Source organism: Mirounga leonina, unplaced genomic scaffold (genome assembly GCF_011800145.1).
Source record: "Mirounga leonina isolate KUSES-001 unplaced genomic scaffold, KU_Mleo_1.0 Mir_152, whole genome shotgun sequence".
NCBI lineage: Eukaryota > Metazoa > Chordata > Mammalia > Carnivora > Phocidae > Mirounga > Mirounga leonina.
In genome coordinates, this window is record NW_023270380.1 from 6,151,736 (window position 1) to 6,158,927 (window position 7,192).

General features: G+C 41.8%; 1 pseudogene; it reads left to right on the forward strand.

Annotated features, from left to right (window-relative positions):
* Positions 1–6,153: 6,153 nt before the first annotated feature.
* Positions 6,154–6,408, forward strand: LOC118012830 (annotated as a pseudogene).
* Positions 6,409–7,192: the final 784 nt, after the last annotated feature.

The following is a 7,192-nucleotide window of genomic DNA, read 5'->3' on the forward strand; positions in this document are numbered from 1 at the left end:
CAGGTGATTTTCCAGCAGAAACGTTGCAGGCCAGAGAGAATGGCATGATATCCTCAAAGTGCTGAAGGGAAAAAAACCTGCAACCAAAAATACTCTACCTGATTATTCTGATTATTATTCAGAACTGAAGGAGAGAGAGTGTCCCAGACAAACAAAAGTTAAAGAGTTCATCACCACTAAACTGGCCTTATAAGAAATGTTAAAAAGGATTTCCTTAAGCAGAAAAGAAAAGGCTATAACTAGAAGTAAAAAAATTATGAAGGAAAAAATGAAAAATAAAAAGATGTAAAATATGTTATCAAATATATAAGACATGGAGTGGGGAGTAAACATGTAGTGCTTTTAGAATGTGTTTGAACTTAAGCAATCATCAACTTAAAACAGACTGCTATATCTCCATAGGGTGAACATATGAACCTCATGGTAACTACAAATCAAAAACCTATAATAGATACACAAAATATGAAGAGAAAGGAATCTGAGCGTAAGACTAAAGAAAGTCATCAAATCACTAGGGAAGAGAGCAAGAGAAAAAGAGAGGAACAGAGAAGAACTACAAAAACAACCAGAAAACAAAGAACAAAATGGCAATAAGAACATAAGAATCAATAATTACTTTAAATGTAAATAGACTAAATGCTCCAATTAAAAGACACAGAGCAAATGAATGGATGAAAAAACCCCAAGTCTCATCTATATGCTACCTACAAGAGACTCACTTCATACCTAAAGACACATGCAGCCTGAAAGTGAGAATATAAAAAGATATTTCATGCACTGGAAATGAAAAAAAAAAAGGCTGGAGTAGCAATACTTATATCACACAAAATGGACTTCAAAACAAAGACTGTAACAAGAGACAAAGAAGGGCATTAGGTAATGATAAAGGTATCAGTCCAACAAGAGGATATAACAATTGTAAATGTCTACACACCCAACATGGAAGCACCTAAATACATAAAGCAAATACTAACAGACACAAAGGGAGAAACTGACAGTAATACAATGATGGTAGGGGATTTTAACACCCACTTACATCAATGGATAGATCGTCCACACAGAAAATCAATACAGAAACCAGTGGCTTTGAATGACACATTAGACCATATGAACTTAACAGATATATACAGAACATTCCATCTCCAAAAAGCAGAATATACATTCTCTTCAAGTGCACATGGAACATTCTCCAGGTTAGATCACGTTAGGCAACAAAACAAGTCTCAAAAAGAATTTAAGAAGATTGAAATCATTTCAAGCATCTTTTCTGGCCACCATGCTAAGAAACTGAAATGACAAGTTTCATTACAAGAAAAAAAAAACCTGGAAAAACACAGACACATGGAGGCTAAACAACATGCTAGGAAACAAGCAATGGGTCAATGAAGAAATCAAGGAGGAAATTAAAAAAAATACCTTGAGATAAGTGAAAATGAGAACACAATATTCCAAAAACTTTGGGATGCAGAAAAGCAGTCCTAAGAGGAAGTTTATAGAAAAACAAGAAAAATCTGAAATAAACAATCTAACTTATACCTTAAGGAACTACAGAAAACTAGAAAAAAAACCCCAAAGTTCACATTAGCAGAAGAAAGGAAATGGAAATCAGAGCAGAAATAAATGAAAGAGACTAAAACAAACAAACAAAAACCAATAGAAAAGATCAACAAAACTAAGAGCTGGTTCTTTGAAAAGATAACCACAATTGATAAACCTTTAGCCAGATCCATCAAGAAGAAAAGTGAGGACTCAAATAAATAAAATCAGAAAGAGAAGTTACAACTGGCATCACGGAAATGCAGAGGATTATGATTTTTTGTGTCTAATTTTTACACAAAATTATACACCAAAAACCTAGAAGAAATGGATAAATTCCTAGAAACATACAATCTTCCAGGACTGAATCAGGAAGAAACAGAAAATCTGAACTGACCGATTACTAGTAATTGTAATTACTAGCAATGAAATTGAATTGGTAATCAAAACTCCCAACAAACAAAAGTCCAGGACCCGATGGCCTCACAGGTGAATTCTACCAAACGTTCAAAGAAGAGTTAAGACCTATTCTTCTCAAAGTATTCGAAAAAACAGAAGAGGAAGGAAAACTTCCAAATTCATTCTATGAGGGCAGCATTAACCTGATACCAAAACCAAAGACTACGAAAAAAAACCCCGAAAAACAGAGAGAGAGAGAATTACAAGCCAATATCTCTGATGAACATAGATGCAAAATTCCTCAACAAAATATTAGCAAACTGAATTCAAAAATACATTAAAAAGATCATTCACCAAGGGGCGACTGGGTGGCTCAGTCATTAAGCGTCTGCTTTCGGCTCAGATCATGATCCCAGGGTCCTAGGATCGAGCCCCACATTGGGCTCCCTGCTCTGTGGGAAGCCTGCTTCTCCCTCTCCTACTCCCCCTGCTTGTGTTCCCTCTCTCGCTGTGTCTCTCTGTCAAATAAATAAATAAAATCTTTAAAAAAAAAAGATCATTCACCAAGATCAAGTGGGATTTATTTCAGGCATGCAAGGATGGTTCAATATTTGTAAATCAGTGTGATACACCACATTACCAACATGAAGGATAAAAATCATATGATCATCTTAACAGATGCAGAAAAAGAATTTGACAAAATTCAATAGCCATTCATGATTAAAGCTTGAAAATACTTTCAAATCTTGACAAAAAGGCAGTAATTTAAGAAATTCTATTTGGAAAACCAAATATGAAGCATTAATTATAGCGAGGATTCCACCTTATGAAGCCATGTTCACTTCTAGGGGTTTAATAGTTCTGGGCACAGACTGGTGGGCTACACCTGCCAGATCCCACATGCCCCCAGGAAAAAGTGCACTGCAGAGCCTGACACATAGCCCTGAGTTATTAACCATACCTTGGTCTTGAGTCACTATTTCTAATACCGCAGGGTACCTATCATGCAGCTTTGCTCTTTGGTCCAATTCCCACAGGTTAAGGGGGCTACGAGTAGAAATGTAAGGATGTTGCTCTTTTCACCCTAAAATCCTGTTAGATACTAGGGCCTCAAAGTGGCACTGCTTTGGGCATAAAAACTGTGGAGAGGTTCTCCTAGCATTCATAGCAATCATTTATTTAAGATACATTGGTTTTGAATTGCCACAAAGATTTTATGCATCGAGTCAACATGTTGGGAGTGCCCCCCAATAATGGAGCTTCCAAACAAGGGGGAGGGATATTTCACCAGAAAAGTCATAACCATGTAGTAGCAAAGGCACAGACTTTCTGTACATGTAGAAGCAAAAAGTGGTACTTTAGCCTCCCAAGAGGAATCTTGCTTTTTTTCTCACAGTCATGCCAGGGTAGAGCTGAATATCCTGACCCCTGAGCAGAGAATCAGATGCTGTCACACCAGGCTGCGGTGGGAACATGGTCCCCTCGGTTAGGACAAGGCCATGGCCATCCCTGCTCTGGCTTGAACCACTTTACAATGTAAACACAGTAATAGTTGAGCTTGACGCATTTTACGATCTGAGCCTCCGTTACTCAATTTACATCTTTATTGCCTGATAGCATCTGCCCGATGTGATAACAGCTCAAAACCAGCACAGGGATAAGGAGCTTTCCATGTGGCAAGGATTGTAATGGACCTGAGGGACAAGGGGATTCTTAGGAGAGCGCTCTGGGTCTGATCGGAGCTGGAGCCTGCTGGTCACCAGTCACCAGGTGACCACCCTCCTTTTCTGGCCCCAATTAAGGTCAAGAAAATTAGAGAAGGTTGGCAGACCAGCTGTTATATTTGAGGGCACTGGACAAGTTAATGCAGAATAAACAAGAGAAAGAGAATCCAGGTACATCTTCTGTGGGACCCTTAACACTTCCCACTCTCTCACCTATATGGCCACCCCCAGACATCCTCTAATTATTTCTTTGGCTTTGCAGATAAGAGTCCAAAAATTTTATGCGGCAGGAATAAGCATTAAAAAATCTTTTTTTTATATCATATAATCATATAAAGATTGCTGTTTTTATATCAGCATTCACAGAGTATGAAGTTAATTCTTTTTCTGCCTGCTGGATTAAATGTTCATTATGCAAACTGGACCATGCCGTTGACCAAGGTGAATACAGTGAAGAAGAAAGACTCATGTCCTGTGTGTGGTACCTTATAGTGTATAAAGAGATACTTTTCATTTTTTCTCAGGGCAGGTCACTCAGTGGATAGGTCACTGCACCAAGGAAGAAAAGACAGTTGAGAAGTGATGTGGCTGGGCCTGTTTACTGGCTTCCTAGGACTACCATAACAAATTACCACAAACTTGGTGACTTGAAACCTGGTATTATGTATTCTCATAGTTCTGGAGGCTAGAAGTTTGAAGTTAAGACCACTAAGACCATGCAGGACCATGTTCTTTCTGAAGGTAGGGAAAGGATCTTTCCTCTCCTTTTCCTGGTCTGGGGGCTCCCAGCAATCCTTGGCATTCCTTGCCTGTAGACACATCACTCCTATCTACACAGCCCCCTCTTCTCCACGTTTCTGTGTCTCCTTCTTTTCTTACAAGGGCACCAACCATGTACTGGATATGAGGCCTTTCCTAATCCAGTATGACCTCATCTTAACTAATTACATTTGCGAAGACCTTATTTCCAGATAAAATCACATTGTGAAGTTCCAGGTGGGTAGAAATGGGGGGGCACTATTCAACCCAATATCACCATGAACCCAAGATTGTGGCTATAGGTCTGTGATTGTTTCTACAAAGCCTCACATATGTTTTGCTCTTTGTAAGACCTGTAAGAAAACACCTCTCTGAGAATGGCATGGTGTTTCATAGCTGAGTGAAAGAAATTCATCTTAGGGTGACGGGAACATGGGCTGAGAAACAGTCTACACAAAAGAATTCATAACCTATACCCATCTTAATTTCGCCACTTTACAAATGAAATAACTGAAGTCTAGCATGTTATCTCCCCCCAAAGTAATTAAATAGCTAATTAGTGGAGAAAATACGACGAGAACCCCACATCAATCACCCATCATTCATTTATTTGACCCTTACCGCGTCAGGCATAGTGCTGAAGAAATGAGGGAGTGACACAAACACGATTGTCCCCCTCTATTTCATGTGGGAGACAAGTCTCACAGCAGTATATGCAATCAGAGATCCCAGGTGCCATCATGGAAGTCTGTGAAGGGCAGAGGGGCCAAAGAGGAGAGGATGGATTCTTCTTGGGGTGGGCAGGGTGGTAAGGAGAAGAGTGGGAGGGCTTCATACTCAAGTTGAGCCTGGAAGGTGATTAGGAGCCCACCAGGCAGAGGAAACAGCATGTGTGAAGGTAGACAAACTGCACACAAGCCTGGCATGCTCTAAAAACTGCATACTTCTTTGTTCCTAGAGCCTGGGAATGCAGAGGTCAGATCACAGAGGGTCTCGAATGCCACTCTGAAGGGGTGAGACTTGTATCAGGCAGGCAGTTATAATCAATTGAAGGGTATCTAAACAGAGAGGTAATAAGATTGCTTCTACATTTTAGAAATCACTTCAATCTAGTGTGCAGAATGTACCAGAGGTGAAGGAGATAAGCAAGCAGACCAGTTCAGAAGCTCCACGAGTCTAGATGAGAGACTCCCTATGTGCAATGGGAGCTCTGGCAGGGAGATGAGGTGGAGGGTGATGGGAAGCTGGTATGGGGATGGAAGCACAGTTAGGATCTGAATGTTGGGGAAGGTGGGGAAGGAAGGCTCCTGGCCCATTGTCAGGGAGACAGTGCCGTGCCACTCACCAGGCTCAAGAAGAGAAAGTGGGGTTTGCAGGAGTGTGTAATGAGTCCATGTGGGGCAGGCTGCACTTACAGTGACCTTAGGACACTGAAGAGAACATGCCCAGCAGACAGGCGGACTGACAGGGAAGCAGCTTAGAAGTGAGTTAGAGCTGAAGATGGCAGAATTGTAACTCATGACTTAGGGGCACCAGAAGTCCACTCGAGGAAGGGCTCAGAGGAGGAGGGAGCATGAACCACAGGGCAGGGCCAAGCGAAAGGGAAAGAGGAAGGAGACCCCATGCTCATCCCTGCTCCATTTCCTTGCTCTTCAGTCTGCATTTTCAGAATTGTAGAAGTAAAAGATTCAATACCGATAAAGCCAATAAATTATTGGCTAGGGTCGAGACCAAGATGGCAGGGAGACATGCTGCCTTCCTCGAGAATGCCTGGGCCAAGGAGGCGGTGCTGGTCATGTCCTTCACCACTGGGGGTCTTGATATAATTCTGCCCCCCCCAGCCCCTTTACCAAATAAGCCACCACGATCAACCAGGCCAGCCCCTACACATATCCAGTGCCCCTAAGATGATGGGAACATGCCCTGTGTGCCCAGCCAGCCTGAAGACCCCCCCCAGAGTCCAAGCTTGCAGGGGCTGAAGAAACTGTGAGTGAACACCTCTGGTGACAGGGAGGAGGGACCCTCTCCTGAGGCCAATAAAATGTGAAAAGTGAAAAAAATCCCCTCCAAAACATAAATTATTCTTTATGGACCAAATGGCACAAACTTGCTAGGACTATGTCTGAGCTGTTGGCCATCGCCATTGCCAATGGTGTGGAGCTTGCTCTCGGGGAGACACCTGCCTGCAGAGGTAACCATGCAGACTCTGAACTATATACAGTTGACCCTTGAACAACGTGGGAGTTAGAGGTGCCAACCCTCCATGCAACCAAAGATCTGCATATAACTTCTGACTCCCCCAAAACTTAACTACTCATAACCTACTACCCACCGGCAGTCTTATCAGTAACATAAATAGTCGATTAACCCTCATGTTGTATCTTAAAGGTATTTTATACTGTATCCTTACAATAAACTAAGCTGGAGAAAAGAAACTGTGATTGAGGAAATCATAAGGAAGAGAAAATACATTCACAGTACTGTTCTGTATTTATGGGGAAAAATGCCCACGTCAGTGGACCCTCACAGTTCAAACCTGTGTAGTTCAAGGGTCAACTGGACACTGTATGTCAGAAACTATGTAGTCAAAAAATGCCAGCACACATTCAGTGGGTCATGTCCTTTGATTGGGGAGAAGCGGTTCATGCCAGTTTGTCTGTCTGCCTCTCCCAGCCAGATCCCTTTCACCCCGCGGCAGTTTTCAGCCATCTTGCTCGGATTCAGGTGCAGCTTCCAGTATGAGAGCAGAGTAAAACCAGTGGCTGTCACGAGTC